Below are 13,467 nucleotides of genomic sequence, written 5' to 3'. Positions count from 1 at the left end.
AACAGACATGTCTGTTCAAATGATTTTTTTTGTTTCTTTTCTAGTTTCCTTTACAAAAGCATGACATGTTTTGAATTTGGCAGTCTTAGAGAGAATACATACTTACCTCTGGGGAATTTTTACTCAGGGTCTGCATAGAGCACGGCCAATCAAAATAAATTGGAAAGGTTCCTGTCACATCAAGTGCAGATGCTCCACAGTCATGTTTTCATTTCTGACCTCATACTTACTCACTCACTCATTTTCTGCAGCCGCTTTGTCCTGTTAAGGGTCTGAGGGGGGCTGGGTCCGTCTCAGCAGTCAATGTGCAAGAGGTGGGATACACCCTGGACGGGCGGATTGGAGATTCTTTGGAATACATGTGTCCAATCATATTTTATATTGGTAAAGATAGAGAAAAGTATCTGTGAACAAAGAAAAATAATGATAAATATCTTTTTTTGGCATTATCATGACATCAGTAAACATTAACATTTGATGCAACAACATATGTGTAATAAATCTACTTACGCAGCAATGAGGTACAATTCCTCAAAAAAACAACTTTATAATTTAGGATTTTTTGTGCTTTTATTAATTCACATCAACACCACTTTTAATTCTACCAATTTTAAGGTGGTACTTCTTTAACACTTATTATTTTTATACAAAAAAGGGGTTAAAATATGCTCAAATTCATGCACAAAACAACATACAGTTAAAAATGAAATGACAAAACATATTTGAAAATAAGAGTTTGCGTCTCTTAAACAACAGTAGTGAAAATCAAGATAAATGGATTTTGTAAGGATAATATACAAAAAGTGGGAAGCAACTGTTTGTGGTGTTTGAGCAACAAACACTGAAACCAAAATCAAACACAAGCAAAAGTAAAATTGAAACCTTTAAGCCTTTCAAAAAGCTCATAAACTGTCATGAATGTCAGTGTTTTGGTTCTTTGTTTGAGTCTGGTTTCTTGTTTTGGATTGTCTGTTGGTTTTCTGTTTATTTGTCATCATTCACCTCCCCAGTAGTTTTCCATTCATGCCTGCCACGCCCACCTCACCTGCTCCTCGTTTAGTCCACAGCTGCACCCCATAATCATTTTCCCTCTGTCTTTAAAACCGGTCTCTGTTTTGTCACTTGTCACTGGGTCATTCCGTTTTGTCATGCTGGTTGTCTCTTTGTTCATTGCCTTGCCTTCGTTCTGGATTTTGTTATTGTTTGTTTCTGCTGCCACGCCAGCCTTTTGTTTTGGTTATATTTACTTTAATAAATTAGTTTTATTTTAAAAAACATGAGTCTGGGTTCACCTCTGTCTCCACGCCTTATGACATAAACTTCAAAAACTGGAATCTTATTTTAAGCTTTTAACTTGTGCAAATATAATGTGGTTCATTCATTGAAAGAAACTTGAAACTTGCTTGTACAAACACATATGTGCAGCCATCTCAGTTCTATAACACAAGGAGAAAATAAGCTGCACGTTTTGGTAAGATTTTCATCACACTTTTCTTCACATCTTAAATAATTTTTTGCTGCTGTCTCAAGTTTTAAAATACTGTTGTATTTCCCTTTTAATAAAAAAAAACCTTTGAGGGCAAAAATTAGAAGATTAAAACAAATAAGTGTAAAAATGAGTCATAAAAACAAATTTTCACAAAAAGATCAATGATCTGTCCTTTTTTTTTGTAACTCGTATCCGTTTATTCTACTATTTTTGTCCATATTTTCTCTTTTTTTACCATTCCTTTTCTCTTCCTTTCTCTTCGTCTTGTATTCTTTGATCCAAGGGTCCCATGCCTTTCCTGCCCCACTCCAATCCTCTCGGGGTCTTATTAACAGGAACAGAGTTCTCGCGTTTTATTGTCCATGATAAACCTTGCCTCTGATCTCTCATTACAGGCTGGCTCTTTGGAAATGGGCCCTGAGCCCTTATGCTTAATATTGCCCGTAATGGGGCAAGGAGCTAAACGCACAATCTGAATACGTTGGGAACCAGGTCCCTGTGCATTAATAAGCCATCAGCTCATCCTGGCTTTGCTGGATCTTGGTCTCTTTACAGATTTAACATGTAAATGTGGTGTTGTATTTTGGATGCACGTCCATTTTAGGCAGTCCTGAAGTCAAAAATACAAACATCCTGACATCCTTTGTCAGTGAATGTGTGTGAACAAAGGCAGAAGTGAGCATGCACATGTGCGCTCACAGACAAAGGCTCCATTATTCAGACCGGTGTGCCTTACATGTCTGCACAAATGTCTTACATGATGTATTTCATGCTGAGTGTGTCTTTCAGCTCTGCAGGGGGATACTGCTATCCTCTCAGTCTCTGTCACACGTCCTTCAAGTCCCTGTAGGCGACATCATGACAGGAAGTCACTGGCTTACAAAACTACAACTCTCTCTCTAACTTCTTCTGTGACATCCTTTAGGTCCTCATTTCCATCTCTATGGGTTTTGACTTTACACATTTTGTAGGTCACACGCTCATTAAACAAGCTCTTTGCTGTTTGGTTTAAAAGAAGGTAATTCATCATGTTGGCTGATCTAATTAATTTGACTTGAAACACTGTCCTGTTATTGCAACACTGATGAGGATCATAAATTTGTCTTTAACTAGTATTTTTATGGTCTGCACTGTGGTGTGGTGGTTGGCACTGATGTAGGTTCAATTCTCAGCTGGGGCCTTTCCATAGTCCAAAAAACCTGCATGTTAGGTTAACCGGAGATTCGAAATTGACCTTAAGTGTCAGCATATGGATGTCTTTCTCTGTGTTGGTCTCATCAGCACATGTTATGATACTAAACATCTTGCCCATTTACTGAAAGTCTAAGAAACCAGGGTTAAATGATTCACTTGGGCCTAAAATTGAGAGTAACAAAAATAAGGCTAGAGACACTAAATCAGCCACTTCAAAATGCCAGAGACATTGGTGTTTGGCTGGTTAACTGGAGAAGCTGAAACATAAGTTACTATGCTGCCTCTGTCATGCAAATGCATCTTCCCACAGTAACAAAATTTGCAAAACAACTCAAACTTCTTATGCAAATTGCCAAAAAAATGATGAGATGACGAACTGAATTCAATTCCTGAAAGCAATAGTTAACGGAACCCACCACAGATGTTGGTCTAAGTACGAACACACACAAAAAAACACATTTCTTCTAAGTTGATAGATTTTGTTATGATGGTGGAGAGCTGAGAAGCCTCTTTACTCACAAATATCTTAACAGTTTTTTTTATGGAGCCAGGATAGTGATGAACATTGTTGCACAAACACTCTAAAATTAAGGAAATAAGAGCACTTATGTTTTAATACCTAGTGAAAACTGCAAAGTTAAGAGTAAATCTCAGCACGTAGTGAGTCAGTGACTCCAAAGTTAGCAAACCTGCTCTAAAAATTCTCAATTGTATTTCCACCAAATATTGTTACATAGAAATTTAGCACAGTGTTTATTGTCATCCCCAAGTATGCCTCCCTTGTAAATGTATGTAAACATGTGTTACTGTCATAATTTTATATGCAAATGTGAGTATGCAGGTGCCGACCTCGGATTGGTTCCTGACGACGAAGCTGACAGCTGATTGGTGCTCACCGGAGGTGCCGAGTATATCAGGATGCCAATGAAGATCAGCTGGCAGTGTGTGTGTGTGTGTGGGGTTCTTCGTCGCACTCCACCATACCACACTCCATCCCACGCTCATTTCATCCAGTCATGCCATTTATTGTATCACCTTGTAAATTGATTGTGTGGAGTTTATCTTGTAGGGGAGAGTGGCCTTTTTGTTTTGGGGTTCAGTTTTCTCCTGTGTTTCTTAAGTTAGGAAGGTAAGCACATGTAATTTGGTTTTGTTACTTTTGTAGGTAAGATGTTAGTTTCATTTAAGATAGCTTGTTTTGTTTGTTATTTTGGCATAGCTCTCTCCGAAGTTCTATGACTCCAGACTTTGGTGGAAACTAAGGGTGAATATTTATGTTAATAAATCTTATAAAAATTTATCTATTGGCTGGCTGTTTTTGAATTCTGCGAGGGATGTTAAATTGTCAATGCTGCGACCTGACCACCCCTAGACGGGTCGTAACACATGCTATTGGTCACATTTTTAAAGCAAACACTGACCTCCAGAACAACAGGGGCTAAGGGGTAAATGAGTGCAGCACATAGTTGATTGTGTTTTAGCAATAGCTGTTTACATTTGTCAACTCGGGTGACGGGACTGAGAACCTATTCTGCCGCCTGCCCTTGTTATCAGCCATTCGACGGCACAGCTGCTCCTCATTTACTAATTAGCTTCTCTTTGTATCGGGCAGATTTACACATGCTTTCACCGAGCTGTTTGTGTTGCCTGGTTGTTGTCGAACAGAGGAGCATTCAGAGCCACTCTCTTCCCTAATGCAGAAAATGTTGCTATCTTCCTACCCATTCGTAATTGTTAATGAGACCTCGGCAAACCCAAGTAGAGCACAGCCTTCATTAGAGCCTTTGTTTTGGAGCCCTTTTTGTTTCAGTGTCAATGAAAGGCACAAAGTAAAATCAGACACAGCTGCTCAGGCAAGACTACGTACCGTTCGCGAGTCAAATCTACCAAACATCAAATATTTATTGAAGGATTTAACTTTTAACCCATTTACTTTTGTAATCTAAAAACAAGCTGAGTTTTATTTATTATTATAAAAGTCATTGGCACATCTTATGACATGCAATGAAAATCTTTGAGCAAAATGTCTCTTTCATTGTCTCAACCATTGTGTTTTCCTTTTTCAGGACCTAATATTTAGGGTTGTACCTTTATACAGATACTACTTAAACCAACAAGTATTGGTTCAACAATACTCAGATGAGAAGTTGAACCAGTTCATAAAACCTTTTTTTGTTCTTTTAGAGTATTTAATTGCACCAAGTATTTAACAGAAGCACAAATAAATTATGGAGTAAATAAAAACATATGTTGTTTATAAAACAGAGAAAGTATCTTGGCTGTTTGAATATGTGAATTGTAGACTTAAATTTATTCATTTGTTTAGAATTTGATGAAACCCTTGGTAAATATCTATGAAAAAAGACTTTAAATGATAAATACTGTATTCAAAAGTGTTTAATCAACAGGTTAGCATCAGTGTTACAGTAAATATAATCAAATAAATAAATAAATAAATAATTTTTTGTTTGACAAAGAACAAAAGAACACTGGAGACCTTTTAAATGAAATGAATGTTTTGTCTTTCCTTCAGTCTTTGACAACATTTTAAGTTCATTATTGGCTGATCTAACTGCTTGAAAATAGCTTTAGTCTGTGGCAGATGGTTCATCCGTTTTAAGAATTAAAAAAAAAGCTGTCTAAGTGTTAAGTTTCTAATGAAAACTTCTTAAATTGCTCTTTTTAAACAAACCATCTGGTGTCTCAAGTTAATCAGCATGAAAGTTTCCATTAAAGTGACACAGAATTTAAAATACATTATCATTAAAAATCAAAGAGGAGATAAACTGGGTACATTTTCTGTTGAGTTTTAGTTTTTATCATATTTTAACGCCAGTAGACTGATTCCTATTTTGATTAAATATATATTTTTGTGGCCAATTGTCAGGCTGTCAGAAAGAGAAGGAGAACTGTGGGGAATAATTAATGGGATCTGGCAGGCTGCTTCCTCCAGGGGTTTACTCCAGATGTTTGACTGACAAGTGAAGAGTTGGGGTCAAACTTATGTTGCCTCTGTCTTTTCTCTCCTTCTCGTCTCCAGCGCTCCACTGTTCTTGTTCCCTTAAATTGCCTGGTAGTTGGAATGGCACAGAAAGATGACACACAAAGGTCTGAAGCCTAAAACAGCCTGCTTGTGAGCTGCGTGGCTCTGTTTGTTTCATGAGCGGGGAAGCAAACAACAAATTCAAAGCTGAAAGGCTCCTTCAAACACACACTCGCTGGGATTCTTTTTATTCATCCAGTTCAAACGCAGTCCACCGTTATGGCTTATCTGTTCTTCTGCAGGTACTGTTGACTGATTTTTTTCTCCGTGTTGTGTTTTTTCCTCCCCTTGAAGGAAATACAAGTAATTGACGGTAAAAAGCCCCTGAGAATTCCTGCTCCAGCAACACCAATGAAACGCCAACAAGCTTTTTGTCTCGTCTCCATCTCTTGTTGCAAAGTATATGGTCCTTATCTTAGAGGAGGTGCTGGAATCATCTCTTTTTTTTCAGTAATTCTCTCATTACTCATTATTATTACATCTGCTTACATGCTGCAAAAGCACAATGAAGTATCACTGCAGCTGTGAACTAAAAACGATTAACTAACCTACAGATCTATTCTCTTTAGGATTTTTCCTGCGTCTTTTTTTCTGATTAATAAAGGTAATTAAATCAGGGAATAAAACACATCCGTAGACGAGGGCTTGGCTTTAATTATTACTGCCAGCTCTACACAGAGTGCGTGCACAGCACAATAAAGTCAGGGAACCTGAAGACTTAATTAGAAGAGGTGCCATACACACAAGCGCCCACCAGTCCAGTGCCACCTGAGATTTACTTGATTGCAGTTAGATTGAAGGAGAAAATGAGAAATGGAAGGAGGGCTTTAGTTCCACAATTACTTCACGGCTTTTATTGGGCCAGCGATATGATTTGAGGGCATATCACAGTAGTGTGTGCTTCACTCTTTGAAATGTATAGTCGCAGACATCAAGGAGGAGGATAGAAATTCCCAACAGGACACAGTGCAGACAAAATGCATACACAGACGGAGGCAGCGCACCTTTTACGCATCTCAGGGGGTTTCTGTGTGATCACAGATGATAAATAATGTCAGGGGAGACAGGAATGCAAATTTATACTCACATGCTCAAAAAGATTCAATCAATTACAGTAAATTATCAAAACCTCAGTTACTGGCCACTCAGAGCCATGACTGATTTTAGTCTCCATTCTTGATGGTTGAACTCTGTTGTTTTGTGAGTTTCTTGTTTACATTTCTGCATATACAGGTCCGCTGAGACGCAGTCCCGATTAATGCATCTGTGAATCTGTTTTATGTTCCTGTGCACAAGTGTGCGTGTGTGCATTAATGAATGTCTTGCAGCGTGTCAGAGATGGGGTAGATTGACGATCAGTTGTTCTGCAGCTCTTTTATCAGCATGACCTCTGTGGGTTTTTGCACTTCAGGACTCATTTCTGAGTTTTTGATCATTTTAAATGTTACTGCCTGAATGACGGGAGTGCATGCCAACAGCCCACTTAGGTTATAATAATTTAAATGTTGTCGTATAGCGTGCACGCAAACAGCACGTCACTTTCTCCTGAACCAGAGGCACTCATTTCTGCGCATTTCGAGCAGAGTAATTCTACCTCGTCTCCCTTGCTGTAACTACCTTTAGACATGCTAACATCTGAACCCATGCTGTGATGTAGTTCAGTAATAACATATTTTAAACCTGTGACACACCATGGAAATCTTGGCCAATGAGATTTCCTTCAACCGTCAGTGTGACTCACTATAGCGCTGCTTGAAGCTGCTTCTTTAAACGGGAAGAAACACCGAGAGAAAAATGTCACAAGTCATGAGAGTCATTCATACACCAGGGAGACTCAGACACCTGTTTCACTGAGGCTTATTTTAATTACAAATGGTACCGAGGTCATCTGAAACCTGAACCAAAACAATTCCTCCATCTCTCATCTGAAATTATTTATAATTTTGTTAGAAAAATGTAAAATAATTAATAATTCATTATAGACTCTGAACTGCAATGACTTCCTCCAAGTTTTTACTTAAAAATTAGAGGCAATTCGCTTGAACAAAAGGGAGCGCCGATCATCAAAAATTTAGGACTTAAAGCCAAAGATACGTAAAAATACAATCATTTTTTAATTCTTTTAATTTATGTGTCGAGAGAATATGGTCTCAGGAGAGTTTTCTTTAGAAAATAACAACTGGTAGATGTGTTTCATTCTGATGCTGCAGAATATTCCAGTATAGTAACTTTTCAGGTTTTTACAGCAACAACAACAGCAACAAAAATAAAACAGTTTAGCACTGATAATGAGATTTATTGACATTTTTGGTCTAATAAGCTGAACTTGGCTGTTCTGGCTAAAGGTCCTCTGACTTATTGCTCCTTAGCTCTGCAAATCCTGTCTGCTTGTTTGAGAAAAGTGAAAATTACAGCTTCAAATTTTACTGCTAAACATCAGTGATTTTAATTTCAGCACCACCCCTTTAAGACTGTGTATGTGTTATTCCTTTGGTCTACGTTTTTTCCAATAAATATTAATGCACAAGAACAACTTTTAATCCAAAGCCAGGGGCTAATGCACCAAGACTCATCAAGATGCAGAACTCAAGGACTACCTTGGTAAGACTTGCTTCAACATTTACAGTATCTCCTACTGGAAAATTAAACATTTAAGGTATGCTCTGTATCACCCTAGAGGAAACTGCTCTTGACAAATTACTCTCTGAACCCTAAAGAAAAATGCTAAGTTTCCAAACAACTTATGAGTGCTGCTTTAGCGAAGGTCGGCTAAATTTCACCCTCATGGCGTGTAGCGTTTCCTTGAAACAAATGAGATATCTCGACAAGTAAAAGGCAGAAGAAGAAGTGGTAGGGTTCAAATTTTTTTCTTAGAAGAGGAACGGTGTCTAAAAGTCACATTTTTTTTAGTGAGAAAGTTGCAGTGATAGATGTGGCAATCCCAAGAAGCAGCAACATCAAAAAGAAGCAACATGAGGAAAACAGCACAAGCTGATGGAGTGGAGATGTTTTGGCAGGTTAAGGTCACATTGGTGCCAGAGGCGGATCACAGCACTTTGACTTTTGACCTCCCAACATCTTTTTCAAACGTTTTTAACTTTTGGGTTTGGCAATGTCCTGGATGACTGAGAAAAGGGCTCATTCTTCTGTCCACCACTGAACAATATTAAAAATGAGATTTGGACCAACTAAAGAAAGCTATTTCTCTGTATCTTGTGAGATATTTATTTATTTTGTTGTAGAAGAGTGACCCAATAAGGTTTAGAACTACAAAACTCAGAAGTTCAACTAATGGGAATGATAAGATTTTTTTTTCCAAATTTGAAAAACTTCAAAATGTTTTCAAAAGTTTCATCATTAGGAGATATTTCAGAGCAGACGACACAGTGGACCAGGCGTAGCTTTTTGTATAGAATTATGACGCCGTCATGAATAACAATGATCCAGAGACAAAAACAATCTATGAAAGACCAGCAAATATAGTACGCTACTGAACTGTGAGCAAGAAGACTGAGTTACCACATCTTGTGTTTGTTCGTCAGATATTTGGTTGTTCCCACCGACAGTTTTTGCAGTGAAAGCTCTCCTTCGTAAGAGAGCTCCCTGCATGCTAAAACACGGCATCCTCCACAATTAGCGTGATGATAGGATCCATGATAATGAGACGACTTAGTGCCAACAACACATGCTAATGATAATTATAATAGCTGCAATCATTTCTGTGATACTCTCCCCTGTCATCTGCATTCCCTGCTTGCCTCCCCTCTTCTCTTCTCGGCTGTTTGTTCGTTTTGTTCCTTTTTACTTTTCCTCCTCTGTTTTTGTCTCCGTGCTCCTTGTACTTTTCGTAAAATTTGAGCTCCTGTCTAACTCTGTTCAACCCCCAACCCCCCATCCCCCCACCCTTCTCAATCTTGTTTTCATTCATTAGCCTTGTTCTTCCCTTGACACAAACTGCCAGCGAGACAACAAATCAACATCTCTTTAACTTTAGCACCACTTAACTTGTATTGTGCTTATTCTGCAGCTTGTTTTGTTGTGGGAGATGGATACCGGGTGTGATAAAGTGATACGGCGCTGCGGCGTGCATGCTGGCTGCTTCAGACAGGAACTTAAATCAGTGTTATGGAGCCTTGCGTGGATGGGTCGTTATGAAATACAGCTGTCAAGTTGCTGTAACTCAGCAGAATTTCCACTGAGAGCCGACATTACACAAATCATGATTTGTTAACTGCTTGAAAGTCATAAATAAAAACCCTAACACATGTAATGCATTGTTAATTGTACAGTTTACGCAATACAGAGAGAAGCTAAGGGATGTTGTGCGTTCATCACTCTTTATTATACTGATGTTTGGCATCAAGGAAAGGGTTGTTTTCTGGGCTCATGAGAAAGGGCTGAAATGAATCAGGGACAAGGTTTAGATCTCCAAAATGATGCATGAATCATGAATGCTGAGTTGTTAGTTTATTAGATGCACCTACGCAGAGCCATACAGCTGAAATAACTTCTGCAATAAATCTGCATGGCAAAGTTTTCCAGAGAATCCACTGTTGATGAAGTTATAGCGTCTCTTGGTTTCAGCAAATAAGGATAACCATTTGCCAGAAAGTGATGTTTTAAGTTAATTTTTCACAAAACTAAATATTTGTTGGATAATATAATCTCATAAACCATTTGAATTGTTGATATTTTATGCTTTCTTTCCCTTTGAATGCCTCCTTGAATAGGTTTACTTACATTGTGTATTCATTAATCATTTTTTTTTATCTGTACTTCAAGATAAATGCCCAAATAAGTTTGTGTTCACATATGAACTTCAGACAAATGAAGCAGCAGACAGAAAGATGTTTGTTTATGTCAACAAAATAAAATGTAGGATTTGTTTTACAAGGGTTAAAATCTGGTTAATGTTTGGAAATTTTATTGAAGGTCATGCAACTAAAAATAAGTTGATGAAAAAGACAAATGCACAACAATGCTCCTGTCTCAGCTTCATTCTGTATAATAGGAGTTTGCTGGAAGTATTTTTTTTTTTATAAAAAATTGTAAAAATCAGAAAAGTAAATAAATGAAGGCAAGCTGAGAAAGAATATTGGATAAAAGGTGAAAGGTCTTTCAGAAGAAAAACAATCTGAGTTCAGTTTGAAGACCTTAACACGGTCTGAAGACCAAAATTTGAACAAAGTTTTTTTGTTTGTTTTTTAACAATCAGTGTATTCTCAGTTTTTTTGTGTTTCTTTCACACCAGGCTGTAGTCTACATTTTATTAAAGGTTAGGTCAGTGGTAGTAGAGACAAAATGCTGAGGCTCACGCTGCAAAGAAACAAACACAAAAAACAACAAAAAGAAACTTCATATTTTCAACACGTTCTGACCTGATGCAGCTTAAAGGCTGTTACCATTCAAACAACATTTTAAAGACACTAAAAATATTTTATAAAATAATTTATATAGAGGCAGCATCTGAATAGAACCTGATAGGACCCGAATAAAACAGTTCATCATTTAAAAACTTTTTTCAAGTTCATAATTTTCCAACGGATTAGAAGTTCTTACAGTTTTTTAGGATCATTTCAGGATCTTTCAGCTTCAGGTTTTTTTTAATTATTGATGCATTTAATAGAAAAACCACAGCATCTTAAAAATACTGACCAAATGCTGCAAACAGGTCTAACATCTGTATAGTGCGTATGTGATGTGTGTATAGTGCGCATGTAACATTTAAATGGCTAATGTCCAGCATGTTTGCCACTTTAGTCTCGTAGGAAGAAGAACATTACTGATGTTTTGAAATCCTTCATAAATATAAGTGTTGGCGTTTGAGACACAAGTCTGCCGTCCTACTTGACTTTGCAGGTGTTGCTCTGTTGCTCTCACAGTTTCCCTACAGTCTACCTCATATGCAAAATGTCTCCAAGTGGCGCTTTTGCTTTACCGACTACAGAAGGCTGCAGAGGCCTTCTCTGGGTGTACCTGCCGTGGTAGCTTCATGAAGCCACAGCTCAGTGTTGTTATTGGCAGCTATGATTGTTCCTGTGAGGGAGGGAAGGGGCTGAGCTTCTGTGTTTGGAAAGTTGTGCACCAACTTTACAGATACAGATAGCTTATTTTTCTATGAATTATTTTCTATGAATAAATTTGACAACCCTATTATGTGGTGAGATGGAGGTAATTCCATTGACTTTGTCTTGGAGATGGTAAAACTACATTTATCAATGACCAAATGACCAAAAACATGTTTGTCGTTAAAAAAAAGCCTTTGTACAATGTCTTCCCAAGTTGTTTGTGTCTGCTGATATGCCAGATTGTAGTCCCCTTTTTTGAAATCACATTTTCCAGCCTGTGAGCTTGTGACTCCTCTTTTTTTTTCTTCCTCTGAAGCGTTCCACAAGGATGCCGAAGACAACTGACTCGTTTTCTCCAGTAATGGAATCTCTCTCCCTCTCTCCCGCCAGTCACGACCCCTCTTCCAACGCTCTCTCTCCTCATGGTCTGATGAGGTCTCTTTCTTCTTTCTTTTCTCTTTTTTTACCTCAAGTCATCAACCACCGACGGCACTAAGTTGTCCTCCTCAACACTTCTCTCTCGCTCGCCCGTCTCCCTCTCTCCTTGTCTCCCCTTGAACCTCTCCATCAGTGTCAGTCTGCGCTCTACTTCACTGGACAACAGCCATCAACAGTCTCTCACACAGATGCGTGCACGTGCACACACACGGGAGCACGCACACCATCTCTCTCCCATCCAAAGGCATGCATAAAAATCATTCTTCTTGTTCACTTTCAGTCACTCTCCCTCTTTCAAACACAAAAATGGGCAATTCTTTTTTTGTCTGTCAGTGTTGTTGAACGCCTCGACTCGCTTTGGGATGCCCTAAACTCATCCATCACTCTGGTGCGAGACTTGGTTGTATTAAGTCACCTTCCGCCTAGCACCTTGCTGCTGTTTTGTCTTGTTGGAGGTGCTTGAATTTTTTAACATTTTAGAAATATGTGGCTTGAGTGACTCCAGTTTAAAGCGTATAAAAGTATATGGGTCATATGTTGTGTCTTTGCCATTGTTTTTGAGTCCTGTCCTCATGTTCTTATTCATCATGCAGTTTAAATACCATTGTGGGATCATATTACACCTCATTTCCAGTCACAGTACCATACCTGTAGTGATCAAGTGAAGAAGTGTTGGCCCTCTTTGTTAAGTCTTATCTTTCCATGAAATACCGCACCCTTTTTATCCCAACACACGTTCTGTACCTGTGCTACGTCTGCGCAGCCTCGATAATGCGACAGATCAAATGGATTCCACCACCTGGAGCCGTTTGTCAAACTGTCGAAGGTAGTTGAGAATAAACAGCCCGGCTCGAGCTTCGCAAGTTGTTTTACTTTATCTTTTTGTGTTGTGATAAAGTCCTAATTGCAAAGAAGAAAATGGCCAGTAAACAATCCGAGGAAGGGGCTGGAAAGCTTGGCTGAACTGAATAAAATGAGCTGACCTTGCCAAACGTATCAAACTTGAGGGTTTTTCTTAAAGGACGATAACTATTTACACTTCAACAAAAAAAGAAACCACTGAGGCACACTCTTTTATTGATGAAAAAAAGAAAAGGACAGAATAGATGAAATACAAATTTTGCTATATTAAATGGGTTGGTCAAAGGGATGTTCTCTCAGATAGTTATCAATAATTAGTACCTTATCAGCCATGACATCAATCATAGCCGAGGGTGCATTTTATACCATTTTTC

Source organism: Kryptolebias marmoratus, linkage group LG15 (genome assembly GCF_001649575.2).
Source record: "Kryptolebias marmoratus isolate JLee-2015 linkage group LG15, ASM164957v2, whole genome shotgun sequence".
Lineage (NCBI taxonomy): Eukaryota > Metazoa > Chordata > Actinopteri > Cyprinodontiformes > Rivulidae > Kryptolebias > Kryptolebias marmoratus.
The sequence above is the reverse complement of the archived record's forward strand: the minus strand, read 5'-3'. Positions refer to the sequence as shown.